Source organism: Amblyraja radiata, chromosome 37 (assembly GCF_010909765.2).
Source record: "Amblyraja radiata isolate CabotCenter1 chromosome 37, sAmbRad1.1.pri, whole genome shotgun sequence".
Classification (NCBI taxonomy): Eukaryota; Metazoa; Chordata; class Chondrichthyes; order Rajiformes; family Rajidae; genus Amblyraja; species Amblyraja radiata.
In genome coordinates, this window is record NC_045992.1 from 20935509 (window position 1) to 20955216 (window position 19708).

At 45.2% G+C, this 19708-nt stretch overlaps 1 non-coding gene across 1 annotated transcript; it reads left to right on the forward strand.

The window, feature by feature from the left end:
• The first annotated feature begins 14806 nt into the window (after positions 1-14806).
• On the forward strand, positions 14807-14888 carry trnas-gcu. Its single transcript has one exon. It is a non-coding gene; the product is annotated as a tRNA-Ser (tRNA).
• Positions 14889-19708: the final 4820 nt, after the last annotated feature.

A 19708-nucleotide genomic window follows, 5' to 3' on the forward strand; every position in this document is an offset into this window, starting at 1 on the left:
CCACTCCACCCAATGACCACAGCAGTCTATCCAGCTGAGGTAGAGTTTATTTGCACCTCATCCAACCTCACCGCTGTATATGCTGTTCCAGGTGCTAACATCTGTACATCGGCGTGACCAAGCGCGGACTGGGCGATCGTTTTGCTGAACACGTCCACTCAGTCCGCCTTAACCTTCCTGATCACCCGATTGCTCAGGACTTCAACTTCCCCTCCCATTCCCAATCTGACCTTTCTGCCATAGGCCTCTTCCGTTATCAATTTTAAACTGGAGGAACAGCACCTCATATTTCGCTTGGGCAGCAGACACCCCAGCGGTATCAACATTGACTTCTGTAACTTCAAATCGCCCTTGCTGTCTTCCCTTTCCATTCCCTCCCTTCCCGTGTACCATTATTACTGCGACCGACTACCTATCTATGTCCCGTCCACTCCCCTGACGTCAGTCTGCAGAAGGGTCTCGACCCGAAACGTCGCCCATTCATTTTCTCCCGACATGCTGCCTGTCCCGCTGAGTTACTCCAGCATTTTGCGTTTACCATTCATATAATAATCTGCATTCCTGTTCTTGCCATCAAAGTGGATAACCTTATATTTAACCACATTCAACAGCATCTGCCATGCATCTGCCCACTCACCCAACCTATCAAAGTCACCCTGCCATCACATAGCATCCTCCTCACAGCACACACTGCAACCCAGGTTTGTGTCATCCGCAAACTTGGAGATGTTACATTTAATTCCCTCGTCTAAACGCAACAAGGTCAATCGCCAGCCAACTGTGTCTAAACTGACGCCCAAAATATCCCGAGTGCGGTCTGCTCTGATGCGCTCCCTCTTGCCCATCGCTAGATTCCGCAGTATAGTGGTGTACACGTTCGCCAGAGTTTGCCCGTTCGCAACCGGTGGAAACATGTAGAAAGTAATTCACCATGTTCTGCGTCTTCACACAACGGAAGGCTCCCCTCGATTTCCTTTGAAATGTAATTATGTGTTAAGTTGATAATACCGAACTGTGTTTCGGCTCCAATATCTCTGAAGAATTTCCCGTAGTTTCCAATAACATCCAAAGGGTTCACCCTTTGTTACTTGTGATTGAGGCAGTGCAGCGTAGGTTCACGACATTGGTCCCTGGGATGGCGGGACTGTCATATGAGGAAAGACTGAAAAGACTAGGCTTGTATTCACTGGAGTTTAGAAGGATGAGGGGGTTCTTATAGAAACATATACAAGTATAAAAGGACTGGACAAGCTAGATGCAGGAAACATGTTCTCAATGACAGGCGAGTCCAGAACCAGGGGCCCAGTCTTAGAATATAGGGGAAGCCATTTAAGACTGAGGTGAGAAAAAACGTTTTCACCCAGAGAGTTGTGAAGTTGTGGAATTCCCTGCCACAGAGGGCAATGGAGGCCAAGTCACTGGACGGGTTTAAGAGAGAATTAGATAGAGCCCTAGGGGCTAGTGGAATCAGGGGATATGGGGAGAAGGCAGACACAGGTTATTGATTGTGGACGATCAGCCATGATCACAATGAATGACGGTGCTGGCTCGAAGGGCCGAATTACCTCCTCCCGCACCTATTTTCTATGTTTCTATGGTTATTCTATTCAGAAGTATATACCATTCAAAGAACTGATGTCAAGAAGCCCCAATACCGTGCACTTAATCGATATCACAAATCCGAAGTAAATCAAATCACGAAAGTATAAATCTTCAATTCTCTTATCTATCGTTTTTCTTCCAAAGGAAGGGAACCCAGTTTCTTTAAACTGGCCATGGAAAGAAATGCTTGACCTCAACACCACTACTTCACCGCGAACATATCGCTGGAAAGTGGGTTCAGGATTTCATCTGGACTGAAGGTTCATTCGCCTGAGAGGGCAGGTTGAATGATACAGCTTCGTTTTGTTTATGTTTACCATGACCATCGGCGATTCAATGTCAGTCATTAGTTTAGTTTGCTTTAGTGCTATCCTCTTTTAATGGATCCTGTGGAGGAATATATTTTTATTTTGAAGTAATTGCCGGGGGTCAAATGAGATGGAGGAACTGAGTGAAATCCAGGTTAGCCGGAAAGTGGTGTTAGGTAAATTGAATGGATTAAAGGCCGATAATAGGCCAGATAGGCCGCATCCCAGAGTACTTAAGGAAGTAGCCCCAGAAATAGTGGATGCATTAGTGATAATTTTTCAAAACTCTTTATATTCTGGAGTAGTTCCTGAGGATTGGAGGGTAGCTAATATAACCCCACTTTCTAAAAAGGGAGGGAGAGAGAAAACGGGAAACTACAGACCAGTTAGTCTAACATCGGTAGTGGGGAAACTGCTAGAGTCGGTTATTAAAGATGAGATAGCTGCACATTTGGAAAGTGGTAAAAATCATTGGACAAAGTCAGCATGGATTTATGAAAGGTAAATCATGTCTGACGAACCTCATAATTTTTTTCGAGGATGTAACTAGTAGAGTGGATTAGGGAGAACCAGTGGATGTGTTATATCTGGACTTTCAGAAGTGTGTCGACAAGGTCCAACATAAGAGATTAGTATGCAAGCTTAAAGCACACGGTATTGGGTGTTCAGTATTGATGTGGATAGATAAATGGCTGGCAGACGGAAAGCAAAGATTAGGAGTAAACGGGTCCTTTTCAGAATGACAGGCAGTGACTAGTGGGGTACCGCAGAGTTCAGTGCTGGGACCCCAGCTATTTACAATATATATTTATAATACATTTGGACGAGGGAATTGAATGCAACATCTCCAAGTTTGCGGATGACACGAAGCTGGGTGGCAGTCTTACCTGTGAAGAGGCTGCTAGGAGGCTGCAATGTGACGTGGATTGGTTTGGTGATTGGGCAAATGCGTGGCAGATGCAGTATAATGTGGATAAATGTGAGGTTATCCACGTTGGTGGCAAAAACAGGAAAGTAGACTATTATCTGAACGGTGACGGATTACGAAAAGGGGAGATGCAAAGAGACCTGGGTGTCATGGTACATCAGTCATTGAAAATAGGCATGCGGGTACAGCAGGCAGTGAAGAAAGCGAACGGTATGTTAGTATTCATAGCAAAAGGGTTTGAGTATAGGAGCAGGGAGGTTCTACTGCAGTTGTACAGGGCCTTGGTGAGACCACACCTGGAGTATTGCGTACAGTTTTGGTCTGCTAATCTGAGGAAAGACATTATTGCCATAGAGGGAGTACAGAGAAGGTTCACCAGACTGATTCCCGGGATTTCAGGACTTTCATATGAAGAAAGACTGTATATACTCGGCTTGTACTCGCTAGAATTTACAAGATTGAGGGGGGTTCTTATAGAAACTTACAACATTCTAAATTGTTCCCGATGTTGGGGGTCCAGAACATGGGGTCACAGTTTACGGGTAAGGGGGAAGTCTTTTAGGACCGAGGTGAGAAAAACATTTTTCACACAGAGAGTGGCGAATCTCTCGAATTCTCTGCCACAAGGTAGTTGAGGCCAGTTCATTGGCTATATTTAAGAGGGAATTGGATGGGGCCCTTGTGGCTAAAGGGTTCAAGGGGTATGGAGAGAAGGCAGGTACAGAATACTGAGTTGGATGATCAGCCATGATCATATTGAATAGCGGTGCAGGCTCGAAGGGCCGAATGGCCTACTCTTGCACCTATTTTCGATGTTTCTATGTTTCTATGACAAAATATTGAATTTGGAACAAAGAATGAAGACTCTAATTACGACGTCTGCTTTGGGAGTGGATACACACATAGTCTGAAAAAGGGTCTCGACCCGAAACGTCACCAGTTCATTCTCTCCAGAGATGTTGCCTGTCCGGCTGAGTTACTCCAGCTTCTGTGTCTATCTTTGGTTTAAACCGGCATCTGCAATTTCTTCCTCCACACATAGTGGATGCCCCGCAGTGTTTCATCGCATTTCACACACCCATACAGACTGGGTAGGTAACTGTTCTGCCGATATTGTAAAGCACGACGTCCTCGCATATTTCAGCATTATTCTGTGAAAATCCATCCTGTGAACCGACTGTTTAGTGTCAATTTGGATCCGAACAAGATGGGGTTAAATTTTGCTCGAGTTGCAAAATGTACTCTCGGAAGTGATGATTGTAACAGGATGAATTTCAAACGGTACCGTTTGCATGGATCCATGAAGACCTAACGAACGGGTGGTGATTGGTTGTGATTGGTGTGCAACATGTATTACACACACAACAGTCGGATAAGAATCTGCATTTCGATATGCAATTTCAATCTTGTAAAACTGGGACGTTACCAAAGCATAAGCGAAATGCGTATAAATCTTAACTGCCGGCGTGATTAATCGACAAGGAATATGCCCGTTGATAGGATGCATTTTGTAATTTTCCAAAGGAGGACCTGGAAAATGTCATTGGAAAGCGAAAATAAAATAAAAAGTGCGAAAAATAAAAGCAGTTTGTAAGTACTAGAAAGCAATTAAAAACGAACAAGTAACGAGCCGAGGTACCCGAGAGATTAAGGCAATGTACTGCTCATCCATTGCGCTTTTGTACGCGGTGGTCCGAATCTCATCCTCGTCGTGGGCCGCTGTGACTTTAAGCAGAGCTGAATGTTTTTGATTAAATCATTACGAAAAATAAAGTGTTATTATCGTCACGCAATGTCCCACTGTATGTTTCCTGAAAGCAGAGGGTGATCATGACCATCGGAAATTTCCACCACATTAGTTAGAGTAAGAATGTATCTAATATCGAGCAGGGGGGCGAAGAGCCATCCCGCTCTCCTCTCTCCCACATACTCAGAATCTTTTCAGGGTACACACTCAGAACCTTTTCCCTAGGATTGAAATATCAAAAACTAGACTTCATGGGTTAAGGTGAGAACGGCAAAGTTTAAGAATATGAGCAAGGCAAATGTTTTCTCACAGGGCCATGGAACACTCTGCCGGGGTAGTGCTAAAGGTGGATATGAGAGCGGCATTTAAGAGCTTTTTGGGTAGGCACATGTAATACAGCGCATGAAAAGATATCTATCACGTGCAGGAAGATAGTGTTTGTCGGCATTATGTTCGGCAAAGATATTGTGGTAGAATAATCTGTTCCGGATCTTTATGTTCGCTGTTCCTTCTTCCAGTTCTCTCTTGCAGTCCTATAACGAGAGCATGGACATGTTCAGTCCGGCTTATTTAGAATTTAGAGTTTTAACGGTGATCTTACATGTAAAACCTGAGGGGCATGACAAGGTAGACGGCGAAACGTGTTCAGGACAGGAGACTTCCGATCGGAATGATATTGTCACACGGTATGGGGCCAACCACGTGGCAGAGACGTTTGTCTCATTCAACTTTCAGCTTTGCTTCCAATTTACTGCACAGGCACACTAATGAGACGTATTTATTAGGTATGAAATCAGTGATTTGATTTTAAGCGGTGATATACCAGAACAGGTTGACGTGAGAGAGCTCGGTTAATATGTGACATAAATATAAAGTACTTTAATCCTTCTCATCGGTTGCATGTGGTCAGTATGACTGAACGGTCTAAGGCGCCGCGTTCAGACCGCAGTCTCCACAGGAGGCGTGGATTCGAAACCCACTCCTGACAACTCAATAATTTAAAACACAGTTCTCCATTTGCTTGTTTTGCTTTGATGTTTTTCTTTTCGGTGACCATCAGTTTAGTCTTGTTGCTTCATTACACCGGACGTTGAAAGTACGTTGTTCTTCCAAACGATTACAACCGTTCTGCCTTGAATGTTATACCTCCTAATGCACTTCCGATCTGTCCGACATAACCGCCAAACATTTACACAACATGTAATGATCTGTCCCTTCCCTGTTTCTGCTAGTCACCGAGACCGTCGTCCCAATTATACTCCTCCCACTCATCTCTCTCCGTCCATTGGAATTTTACTTTACGAAAGGGCAATACGACCCTTGACCTTTCAATTACCACCATCCAGCTTGTGAAACAGCCCTTCTAGAAGATGCTAAGTTTCACGTGAACTTCCTCAAACCTGATCCGTTGCATTCCACGACAGCCACGCCGTCTCTTGACATCAACAAAATGGGGCGTCGGCTTTTCCGGGTAACTGCATTCTGTCCCTGAGGGCATCGCGAGCTCCTAACATATTAACTTCGCTTTTCGTTCAAACGCAGACTTTTGTCCGTTCGGTGATTTCCATTGCCACGATGAGTCAGACGGTAACGAAAGGAAGGTCTCGGTCTGAAGAAGGGTCCGACCCGAAACATCACTCATCGATGTTCTCCATAGATGCTGTCTGACCCGTCCAATTACCCCCCACACTACTGTCTCTTCTCTTCTGAAAATATAACAGGTCAGCTTGGATGGAAAAACTGAATGTTCGAAGCATATTAGGATACCGTGGTGTGCTAACTCATATATGATTGTAAGAAGCTAGAATATGGGGAAAGTGGCGCAGTAGCCGCTCGGCAAGCTTGCACTCATGGCAAGTACCCCAAGTACACCTATCTTAAAGTGCAATACTGAAAAGTTATTCAATATTAAGCAGTGGAAGTATTGAAGGTACACCGCTGGAGTAAGATGTCTCATCGTGACCACTTCCTGTTTGCGCTGTTGTTTGATTTTAGAAAAATCGCTACCATATATGGCTGTGATTTTTGGCCATCTTATTCAGAGTCCTCCTCCAATGATTAGGCCCACGTGACGTTCCCCAACGATGAAAAATAAAATACTTATTAAGGTTTTTAAAATCTTGAGATTCTCTCTCCTGTCAATCACCGCGATGAAGGCCACGCCCCTACCGAGGGGAGGAACTAATAAACCAGGAAGTCTGGATGTGGCTCAGTTGTTGCAAGATGGCGAGGGAGGGGTCACGTCTCTCGGTCTGAGCTGGGAACAACAGAACACTTAGTGTCTACTGAACTGTGAGTGCCCTTTGTGTGGTTTTATATGGTTGCATGCGGTTTTATGTTGTTTTATGTGCTTTATTTCGAACTGTGTTTGGAAGGAATAAACGCTTTATTAGATCCGACCGTGTTTACTACAAAAGTCCCACTCATTTCCGTGACTTCCGCTCAGTGAACAGGTCGCGCTGATTGCGTCATTTCCGGTGAGTGCAGAGTTCGTGCTGAATGCGGAAGTGTTGCTGACTGCTGAAGGCGCACAGTGGAGAAGCCGCGCTGAGCCGTGTGAGTATTCAAAACAGTTTACTGCCATATATATGGTGTGTGTGTGTGAGTGCATGTGTGTGTGTGTATATGTGTGCGTGTGTGTGTGTGTGTGTGTGTGTGTGTGTGTGTGTGTGCGCGTGCGTGCGTGTGTGTGTGCGTCCGTGCGTGTGTGCGTGTGCGTGTGTGTGTCTGTGAGTGTATGCGTGTGAGTGGCTGTGCGTGTGAGTGCCTGTGTATCTTTGTTTGTGTATGTGAGTGTCTGTGTGTGAGTGTGTGAATGTGTGTTTGTGTGTTTGTGTGAGTGTGTGTGTATGTGTGAGTGCGTGTGTGTGAGTGTGAGAATATGTGTATGTGAGTGTGTGAATGTGTGTGTTGAGTGTAAGTGGATGTGTGTGTGTCTGTGTGTGTGTGTGAGTATCTGTGTGTGTGTGTGTGTGTGTGTGTGTGTGTGTGTGTGTGTGTGTGTGTGTGTGTGTGTGTGTGTGTGTGTGTGTGTGTGTGTGTGTGTGTGTGTGTGTGTTTGTGAGTGTGTCTGTGAGTGTATGTGGGTGTATGTGGGTGTGAGTGTCTGTGAGTATCTGCGTGTCTGTGAGTGTGTGTGTGTGTGTATGTGTGTGAGTGTCTGTGTGTGTCTGTGTATGTGTCTGTGTGAGTGTCTGTGTGTGTGTGAGTATCTGTGTGTGTGAGTGTCTGTGTGTGTGAGTGTCTGTGTGGGAGTGTATGTGTGTGTGAGTGTCTGTGTGTGTGAGTGAGTGACTGTGTGTGTGAGTGTCTGTGTGTGTGTGAGTGCCTGTGTGTGTGTGAGTGACTGTGTGTGTGAGTGTCTGTGTGTGTGAGTGGGTGTGTGCATATGTCTGTGTGTGAGTGAATGCGTGTGTGTGTCTTTGTGTGTGAATCTGTTGTGTGTGTATGTGTGTGAATGTGAATGTGTGTGGGTATGTATGTGTGTCCAGGTGTGAGTGTGTATGTGTGCGTGAGTGTGTGTGTGTGAGATGGAGGGTGTGTCTGTATGTGTGTGTGAATTTGCTGGCCAGCACTCTGCTTGGCGTGCCGTGAGATTGGACTTGCTGCCTGAACTCTGTCTGGGGTGCTGTGATATTGGATTTGCTGCCTGTAGTCTGCAGATCTAGGACAGGCTGCAGGAGTTGCCAGGGTGTTTGGAGCTTGGATACAATTTGCAAGCAAAGAATGGGAAGCCTTGCAACCCTTATCAATCTGATGCAAAAAGAATGGATTGGATGGCTGAAAACCAGACGTGCACCTTGTAAATAGTTGTAAATAATGTTGCAGAGTTTGATTTTGCTAAGTGTTGATGGGATGGGGTGTTGAGCCTTGTCTGAGTTTTCTGTTAATCAGGGTAAATGTTTCCAAGATGACTTCATTTCGAAGTCCGTTGTGAATACAATGTATTGAACTGTTTTATCATTGGGTTAGGGAAACACCTGTTATGTAAGGGGTTATCGATAATTGTAATTAGGTGATTAAGAGACCACCTCTGTGTGGTTCGGCCCCTCGAGGTCCCGGGACATATAAACGTCCGTGATCACGAGGCTCAGCGTCAATCTTCTGGAAGAGCGCTCATGAACTCTGGAGTACCTCTGGAGTACCTCTGGAGTACCTCTGTCTGATCGAGGCCTAGAGGGCTTCAACAGGCAGACGCGAGGATCGAACCTGCGGTGGGAGAGGTACAGTGTGTGATCTGTGACGCGCTTTTGGTAAAATAACATTTAGTTGATTGAAGTGCTTGATTCGGTGTTTTTACTGAAACTAGACTGGGGAGACGCTTGGAAACGAGCAATTATCGTCTTCTGAACTGTGAACTGATTCGTGGAATTTGTTAATCTCATGATAGTTTCCGTAGTAAACTAGCCAAACAGTGAATCTGAGTGTTTAATAATTATTAATTATTTAAAATTATTTAACAAATTAAATAATTTGTATTCTGTGTTTCTCGAGATTGGTACGAACGCCAGTCAATTATCGATGGCCCACAATTAATGAGCTGAGGTGGCTATTAGAACAAGCTGAAAGTAGGTGGTATCGTGCAGTGACTTCCCTAAAACTATGTATAAAATAAGCTAGATAAAAGTCGAGCACCTGTGTTGGAAGCGGCCGTGTGGAAGTGAAGCGATGTGTGCATGGTAAGTGCGATGCTTTGCCTTCAGTGGCTGTGTGGGCGGTAAAGTGTGACGCTTTGCCTTGAAAGGTTGTGTGAAGGAAAGGAGGGCGCGGAGTGTGGGGGAAGAATAATGTGTTTCGTTTTCTATCCCAAACTGTCCTTGGTTTCGTGTGGTAATGATGGCGGCGAGGCTGGTTGGATGCTCCTCCAGGGGAAAGTAAGAATGAACCAGTGGTGGCTTGAAGGTGGTAGGTGAGTAAGATGTACTACCAAGTACAGCAATCTTGTACAAATAAGGTTTACGCATTTCCCTCATGCATATCCCATTGCGGAATGCAAATTAAATCTTGAAAATACATACCATATAACCATATAACCATATAACAATTACAGCACGGAAACAGGCCATCTCGACCCCTCAAGTCCGTGCCGAACACATAATCTCCCCTAGTCCCATATACCTGCGCTCAGACCATAACCCTCCATTCCTTTCCCATCCATATAACTATCCAATTTATTTTTAAATGATAAAAAAGAACCTGCCTCCACCACCTTCACTGGAAGCTCATTCCACACAGCTACCACTCTCTGAGTAAAGAAGTTCCCCCTCATGTTACCCCTAAACTTCAGTCCCTTAATTCTCAAGTCATGTCCCCTGTTTGAATCTTCCCTACTCTCAGTGGGAAAAGCTTTTCCACGTCAACTCTGTCTATCCCTCTCATCATTTTAAAAACCTCTATCAAGTCCCCCCTTAACCTTCTGCGCTCCAAAGAATAAAGCCCTAACTTGTTCAACCTTTCTCTGTAACTTAGTTGCTGAAACCCAGGCAACATTCTTGTAAATCTCCTCTGTACTCTCTCTATTTTGTTGACATCCTTCCTATAATTAGGCGACCAAAATTGTACACCATACTCCAGAATTGGCCTCACCAATGCCTTGTACAATTTTAACATTACATCCCAACTTCTATACTCAATGCTCTGATTTATAAAGGCCAGCACACCAAAAGCTTTCTTTACCACCCTATCTACATGAGATTCCACTTTCAGGGAACTGTGCACAGTTATTCCCAGATCCCTCTGTTCACCTACATTCTTCAATTCCCTACCATTTACCATGTACGTCCTATTTTGATTTGTCCTGCCAAGATGTAGCACCTCACACTTATCAGCATTAAATTCCATCTGCCATCTTTCAGCCCACTCTTCCAACTGGCATAAATCTACCTGTAGACTTTGAAACTCTACTTCATTACCCGCAACCCCACCTATCTTAGTATCATCTGCATACTTACTAATCCAATTTACCACACCATCGTCCAGATCATTGATGTACATGACAAACAACAGTGGACCCAACACAGATCCCTGTGGCACCCCACTCGTCACTGGCCTCCAACCTGACAAACAACCATCCACCATTACTCTCTGGCATCTCCCATTCAGCCACTGTTGAATCCATCTTGCTACTCCACCATTAATACCCAACCATTGAACCTTCTTAACCAACCTTCCATGAGGAACCTTGTCAAAGGCCTTACTGAAGTCCATATACCCAACATCCACTGCTTTACCCTCATCAATTTCCCGAGTAACATCTTCAAAAAATTCAAGAAGATTAGTTAAACATGACCTTCCAGGCACAAATCCATGTTGACTGTTCCTAATCAGACCCTGTTTATCCAGATGCTTATATATATTATCTCTAAGTATTCTTTCCATTAATTTGCCCACCACTGACGTCAAACTAACAGGTCTATAATTGCTAGGTTTACTCTTAGACCCCTTTTTAAACAATGGAACAACATGCGCAGTACGCCAATCCTCCGGCACTATTCCCGTTTCGAATGACATTTGAAATATTTCTGCCATAGCCCCTGCTATTTCTACACTAACTTCCCTCAATGTCCTAGGGAATATCCTGTCCGGACCTGGAGACTTATCCACTTTTATATTTCTCAAAAGTGTCAGTACTTCCTCTTCTTTGATCCTCATAGTTTCCATAGCTACTCTACTTGTTTCCCTTACCTCACATAATTCAATATCATTCTCCTTGGTGAATACCGAAGAAAAGAAACTGTTCAATATCTCCCCCATCTCTTTTGGCTCTGCAGATAGTTGGCCACTCTGACTCTCTAATGGACCAATTTTATCCCTCGTTATCCTTTTGCTATTAATATAGCGGTAGAAACCCTTCGGATTTACTTTTACCTTACTTGCCAAAGCAACCTCATATCCTCTTTTAGCTTTTCTAATTTCTTTCTTAAGATTATTTTTACATTCTTTATACTCCTCAAGCACCTCATTTACTCCATGCTGCCTATAACTCTTGTAGATCTCCCTCTTTTTCCGAACCAAGTGTCCAATTTCCCTTGAAAACCATGGCTCTTTACAATTTTTACGATTTCCTTTCAACCGAACAGGGACATAAAGATTCTGTACTCTTAAAATTTCACCTTTAAATGTATTCCATTTCTCTTCCACATCTTTCCCATAAAACAAACTGTCCCAATTTACTCCTTTTAAATCCTTTCGCATCTCCTCAAAGTTAGCCTTTCTCCAATCAAAAATCTCAACCCTAGGTCCAGTTTTGTCCCTCTCCATAATTATATTGATACTAATGGTATTGTGATCACTGGACCCGAACTGTTCCCCAACGCATACCTCTGCCACCTGACCCATCTCATTTCCTAACAGGAGGTCCAGTACCGCCCCTTCTCTAGTAGGTACTTCTATGTATTGTTGCAAAAAACTATCCTGCACACATTTTACAAACTCCAACCCATCCAGCCCATTTACAGAATGTGTTTCCCAGTCTATGTGTGGAAAATTGAAATCTCCCACAATCACTACCTTGTGCTTACTACTAATATCTGCAATCTCCTTACATATTTGCTCTTCCAATTCTCGCTCCCCATTTGGCGGTCTATAATACACCCCTATAAGTGTTGCTACCCCTTTCCCATTTCTCAGTTCCACCCAAATAACCTCCCTAGACGAGCCCTCTAATCTATCCTGCCAAAGCACTGCTGTAATATCTTCCCTGATAAGCAATGCAACACCTCCACCTCTTGCCCCTCCAATTCTATCACACCTGAAGCAACGAAATCCTGGAATACTAAGTTTCCAATCACAGCCCTCCTGCAACCATGTTTCACTGATCGCCACAACATCATACTTCCAGGTGTCAATCCAGGCTCTAAGTTCATCCACTTTTCTTACAATGCTCCTAGCATTAAATATACGCATTTAAGAAACCCACCCTCTCTTATTCTCTGATTATTTTCTTTTTCTTCTCTCTCCCCTACATTTTGGGTCAGAGTGCTACCATTCTCTGCCCCCTGCTTCACACACTGACTGCTAGCTTTCCCAATTTGAGTCCCTCCCCCAACCATACTAGTTTAAAGTCTCCCCAGTAGCCTTTGCAAATCTCCCCGCCAGGATATTGGTCCCCCTTGAGTTCAAGTGCAACCCGTCCTTTCTGTACAGTTCGCACCTTCCCCAAAAGAGGTCCCAATGATCCAGAAACTTGAATCCATACCCACTGCACCAGTCTCTCATCCACGCATTTATCCTCCACCTCGCTCCATTCCTACTCTCACTGTCGCGTGGCACAGGCAGTAATCCTGAGATTGTTACCTTTCCAGTCCTTCTCCTTAACTCTCTACCTAACTCCCTAAATTCTTCTTTCAGGACCTCTTCTCTTTTTTTACCTATGTCGTTGGTACCTATATGCACCACAACCTCAGGCTCCTCTCCCTCCCATTTCAGGATTTCTTGGACACGTTCAGACACATCCCTGACCCTGGCACCAGGGAGGCAAACTACCATCCGGGACTCCTGTCTGCGTCCACAGAATCGCCTATCCGACCCCCTGACTATAGAGTCCCCTATTACAATTGCCCTCCTCTTCTTTTCCTTACCCTTCTGAGCAACAGGACCGGTCTTTGTGCCAGAGGCCCGGCCGCTGTCGCTGCCCCCAGGTAGGCTGTCTCCCCCACCCTTACTCAAACATGAGTACTTATTTTCAAGGTGTACAGCCACCGGGGTACTCACCAGTCCCTGCCTCTGCCCATTGCCCTTCCTAACTGTGACCCAGTTTTCTGTCTCCCGTGGTCTTGGGGTGACCACCTCCCTGTAACTCCTTTCTATGACCTCCTCGCTCTCTCTGAGCAGACAGAGGTCATCGAGTTGCTGCTCCAGGTTCCTAACGCGGTCCCTTAGGAGCCCCATCTCGACGCACCTGGCGCAGATGTGGACGTCTGGAGAGCACTCAGACTCCATGACCTCCCACATCTGACATCCAGAACAGTAAACTGCCCTGGCCCTCATTCTCCCCCTTATCCGAATACAATAAAGCCTTACCCGGGATACAAGCCAATCAGCTGCTTCCTCTGATCCTATTCCACCAATCAGAGGCTTCCACCAGAATCCTTCTCTGGAAGTGAGATGGAACGTTACAGATTTGGGTAACTCACAGCTCCTGGCAACTCCTCCTCTCACCAACGGCTCCCCGGGCCTCTGTAGAAGCAAACCCCGCGCTGTATTTATACTTACAGCTGCAGGTAAGTCCTCCTCTCACCAACGGCTCCCCGGGCCTCTGTAGAAGCAAACCCCGCGCTGTATTTATACTCACAGCTCCAGGTAAGTCCTCCTCTCACCAACGGCTCCCCGGGCCTCTGTAGAAGCAAACCCCGCGCTGTATTTATACTTACAGCTGCAGGTAATCCGTAAAGCATCGGGGAAAAGCGTAAACGTTATTTGTACAAGATTCCATGTCAGCCATTCTATGTTCGGTTCACGGATTATATGGAGGATTTATTTTTCTTTGGATCTGTTGTCAGAATAGAAGACTGGGCGAAGAGTCCGTTTTTATCGTTTGCTTTGGGAGTGGTACAAAATTCTTGGATGCCTCGCAATTTATCTCCGCCTTTCACACAACCATACTGGGTAAGTCAAATTACTACCACTAATGTAAATGATGACGTCCAATAATATCCCTGGGTCATTCTGTGAAGCTCCAGCTCGTGAAAGGAATTTGCAGTTTCCTTTGGCATCCCACGAGACGAGGTTCACTTTTGTTCCAGATGTAATATTTCCTCTCCGAAACAGAGATGGTGAGAGGATGGACTTCAAACTGATTATTTCAGACTGGATTCGTTGAGATCTATCTAAACATATGAATGAAATATGGATCAACCAGGGTAGTTTAGTGGTGGGACATGAGCAAGATGCATTACCGCACACGACAGCTGTTGGCTAAAGGTCTACATTCCGCAATGGGATATGGAATTTAAATCCTCAAAAAAGTTGTACTTTCCACCAAGCAATAAAGCACAAGGAAAAATATTATAAACCTTAACGACCTGCGTGAGTAATCGACATGTTAAGTTAATTGAATAAGATAGTTAAGTTCCCGAAACAAAGCAAAACACTTGGGATTGGGGGCTTCTAAGAATTCTGCAAAGAAACTGCTTTTGGAAAGCGAAGGGTGAATATTAAATTAAATGTGCGAAAAATGAAAGCAATTTGAATGAATCGAAAAGCAATATGCTCCAGAAATGAGGCGAGGTGGCCGAGAGGTTAAGGCGATGGACTGCTAATCCATTGTGCTTTGCACGCGTGGGTTCGAATCCCATCCTCGTCGTAAGCCGTTCGGCACAGTTTGTTTTGTTTCGTTTAGATTAGAAATACAGTAAGGGAAAAAATGACACTCGACCACCGGGTCCACGCCGATCATAGCCCACCCGTTCACACCAGTTCGATGCCGTCCCACATTCGTATGCAGTCCCTGCACACGAAGGGAAATGTACAGATCCCAATTAATCTACAATCTGCGCGTCTTTCGGGTGTGATAATGGCATTTAAGAGGCTCTTGGACAAGCAGATTGATATACATGGAGTGACACGAACTACATTTGGCAGATGAGGGTTGGTCTTGGTATCATGAACGGCACAGACGTTGGAGGCCGAACGAACAGTCCCTGTGTTGTCTGTTCTATGCTTTATATTCCCTCTTCCCGTACCTTTCTTGCAATGCTATGCGAGACCCTAAACACGTGCTGGCAGATATTTTAGGTGTAAGAGGTGATCCTACCCAAACACGTGAGGAGCCTGACAAGGTAGATGCGGAGTGTTCAAGAAGGAACTGCAGATGCTGGAAAATCGAAGGTACACAGACATGCTTGAGAAACTCAGCGGGTGCAGCAACATCTATGGAGCGAAGGAAATGGGTGACGTTTCGGGCCGAAACCCTTCTTCAGACTGATAGATGCGGTGGATGCGGAGTTGTGTTCACGACGCGACACTTTCCAACGAAGGTGCATTGTTACAAAATACGCTGCCGGTCTTGCAAAAGGACCTATATTTCTATCCGCGTTCGAATTTGATTCTTGTTTACCGCAGTCTCACTTCTTGTCGGCCATATAAACGTTTCAGCAGAGCCCAGCGAATGTCTGTAATTTTCCGCTCATGAGACTCGTGCTTATTGGAGGTTTTAGTGGGAGACACTAAATGTTGGCGTAACTCAGTTGGACAGGCAGCATCTATGGAGAAGGAATGGGTGACATTTCGGGTCCAGAACCTTCTTCATATTGATGTCAGGGGATTGGGCGAGAGAAAGATAGAATGTAGTAGGAGACAGTAAGACTGGTGGGAGAACTTGGAAAGGCGAGGGGATGGAGAGGCAACGCAAGGGCTATTTGAAATTAGAGAAGTCAATTTTCATACCGCTGGGTTGTAAACTGATGTGCTGTTCTTCCAATTAGAGCATCGCGTCACACTGACAATGGAGAGGCCCAGGACAGAAAGGTCCAATACGGAATGGGAGGGGGAGTTGAAGTGCTGAGCAACCCGGAGATCAGGTAAGTTGAGACGGACTGAGCGGAGATGTTCAGCGAAACGATCGCGAGCGTGCGCTTGGTCTCGCTGATGTAGAGAAGTTGACAAGTGGAGCAGTTGATACAGATTCGAGGAGGTGCAAGTGAACTTCTGCTTCATCTGGAAAGACTGTTTGGGTCATTGGATGGAGTCGAAGGGGGGAGGTAATGGGACAGGTGTTGAATCTCCTGCGGTCGCAGGGGAAAGTACCTGGGGATGGCGTGGATTGGGTGGGAAGGGACGAGCTAACCAGGGAGTTTCAGAGGGTACGCTCTCTGCGGAAAGCAGGAAAGGACAGAGATGGGAAGATGTGGCCAGTAGTGGGTTCACGTTGGAGGTGGCGAAAATACCATACCAGGGCATCGGAGATGTCCTCCTTCTTTAGGAAACGAGGTTTCCCCTCTTCTATTATAGATGAGGCTCAGTTCCGTTCAGTTCCGTTTTATTTGTCATATGTAAGTTAACACAGGGTCAACGGTACAATGAAATGTTTTTGACAAGACAACGGGTCACCTCAGCAATGACAGTAAAAGGATAAAATTAAGGTAAAAAAAGATAAGATAAAAGTAACATTGGTCGGTAAAAGACAATAAAATATATACAATAATCAACATATATGATGTGTGTATGAGTACAGAAGCCTGATGGCATAATGATAAAAACTGTTCTTAAGTCTGTTGGTACGTGCAGCCATGCACCTATATCGTCTGCCTGAAGGCAACAAGGAGAACCGTCTGCGTGCTGGGAGGCTATGGTCCTTGATGATGATGTGTGCCTTCCGCAGGCACCGCAGGTGGAAAATGTCCTGAATGGCCGGGAGACAGATGCCAATGATGTGCTGTACCGCCTTCACCGGTCACACCAAGGCCCTGTACAACTGGAGGTTCTACTGCAGTTGTACAGGGTCTTGGTGAGACCACACCTGGAGTATTGCGTACGGTTTTGGTCTCCTAATCTGAGGAAAGACATTCTTGCCATAGAAGGTGTACAGAGAAGGTTCACCAGACTGATTCCTAGGATGTCAGGACTTTCATATGAAGAAAGACTGGATAGACTTACAGAAACGTACAATATTCTTAAGGGGTTGGACAGGCTAGATGCAGGAAGATTGTTCCCGATGTTGGGGAAGTCCAGAACAAGGGGTCACAATTTAAGGATAAGTGGGAAGTATTTTAGGACCGAGATGAGAAAAACATTTTTCACACAGAGTGTTGAACCTGTGGAATTCTCTGCCACAGAAGGTAGTTGAGGCCAGTTCATTGGCTATATTTAAGAGGGTGTTAGATGTAGCCCTTGTGGCCCTTGTGGTATGGAGAGAAGGCAGGTACAGGATACTGAGTTGGATGATCAGCCATGATCATATCATGGTCCACGGGCTGAATCGTCGCGGAACGCGGACTGAGGAATTAAGCCCCCGATGAAAGTAGTTTAATTCACTCGCGGGATCGCAACATCGGAGGCTTGGACTGCCTCGGCGCAGAGGGAGAGCAAGGAGGGAAGAGACAATTACTTGGGAATTTAAACTGTGTTGAGTGTTTGTTTTGTTATTATTCTATGTTATGACTGCAGGCTAAACCATTTCGTTGCACTGAAAAGTGCAATGACAATAAAATTGAATCCAATCCAATCCAATATTGAATGGCGGTGCAGGCTCGAAGGGCCGAATGACCAACTCCTGCACCTATTTTCTATGTTTCTATGTTTCACCACTCTCTGTAGTGATTTGCGGCTGTGGGCAGAACAGTTCCCGTACAAAACTGTGATGAAGCCCGTCAGCAGACCGACGACGGTACAGCAGACTCTCACAAGGGTCTCCTCGATATACCGCAGCTGCGTTCTTGCTCCCCCTTCCCCTGTTCATAACAAGGACAGAGATCCCTTGTCCTCAACTTCCACCGTATCAGGCGTCGCATACAGCATAAAATCCTCCAATATTTTCGCCATCTCCAAAGTGATCTCACTACTGCCCATATGTTGCCATCTCCACCCCTTTCTGCTTCCGCGAATTAGCGGTCCACGGGCTGAATCATCGCGGAACGCGGACTAAGGAATTAAGCCCCCGATGTAAGTAGTATAATTCACTCGCTTTTCCTCCGATCCGCCAGTGTGACGACGAAAAAGCCATTTGTTGTCTCCCGAGTGGCGGCCCGACGAGATTAAGGTCAGTCTCGCAAATACTAGTAGTTGAATATTATGTCAGTTCTGAGGGTCAGTAACAGAGCTGTTGAGGATCAGAAACATAAGGTTACTGAGGGTTGATATTTGGTCAGTACTGAGGGTCAGTAACTTAGAATTACTGAGGGTATTTGGTCCATAATTTAAAGTTAATGAGGGTCAGTACTGAGGCAAACTTTATTTTAATTAAAAGGTCAGTACTGAGGTAAAAGGTCAGTATTAAAAGACAGTATTGAGGGCCAGTACTGAGGAACAATTAGTAAATTCCTTTAAAAGTCGGTACTGAGGTAAAAATGTTTAATAACGTGTAACTACGCGTTCGTGATATTCTAAATTTGTATGATATCAATGATAACTTCCAGCATTCCTCTGCTTTAAATGTAAAGTGTTAAAGTCCAATACTTTCATTAACGTTTGTCTGATTTTGTTCTTGCATTGTTAACTGCTTAACCCCTTAAGGAGATAATGTTGCTTTAAGAAGTTGTGTGTGGGGCCCCGTCTATCTTGCTGTGTGGAAATAATTATTGTGTGGATATCTTTGGCCGAAATGGCAAATTGTTTAGTTATCACAACTGATTCCAGGAGTCCCTTACAAATACTGCGTGATAAATATCGTGACGAATCAACACAATTTAGTTGTGTCAGGTAGATTAAATAATAAATTGGGGAGCGAATTGTGGCCTCTGGGGGGGGGGGGGGGGGGGGGGGCTAGAACCCTGAAAGGTGTAAAATCGGCTATTTTGTAAATATAGTAGAAGTATTACTGCCAAGGAGCATATCAGTCTTTGGAAAGAACATTGTCAGGATCAAAAATAAGCCACAATGGTGGCCAATTGGCAGGAAAATGCTCCAAAATGGGAATAAAACTTATGGAGGGAGGAATGACCAAATCTGTAGATTTACTGGAAGAAGGATACGCTCATAAGAAACGACAGAAAAAGGAGTCCAGAAGGACCCCGGGTGAGTTAGAGGTGGATAAGAAAAAGGATTTCAAAATCCAATGGTTGGCCTTGGTCTGACAGAGGGAGGCGACGAGGATTTGGAGGACTGGGAAAGTAGAACCCGTACTAGTATGTACTTCCCATACCCGAACGAGATAATGGCCATATTGAGCCAGAGGCCAGATAGAAAGAAGGCACCCGCCTCATTTGTAAGCTTCCTCCGAACCATTATACGTGTCTATAATTCCAATTCCAGAGACTTGTGGCCCTGGTGCAACAAGTCCTAACCCCAGTAGAACACGCGAGATTCCTAACAAACTTGGGGTCATGATGCGCGCGCCAATCTGGTTGCCCAGAGACCGGCCCTGGAGGATGCAATCATTACCGCCCTGACTACCACTCTGCAAAAACCTAGTGACATCTCCTGGATAGTCTTGGATACTGGACCCCGGAAAGGAGAGGGGGCAGAAGC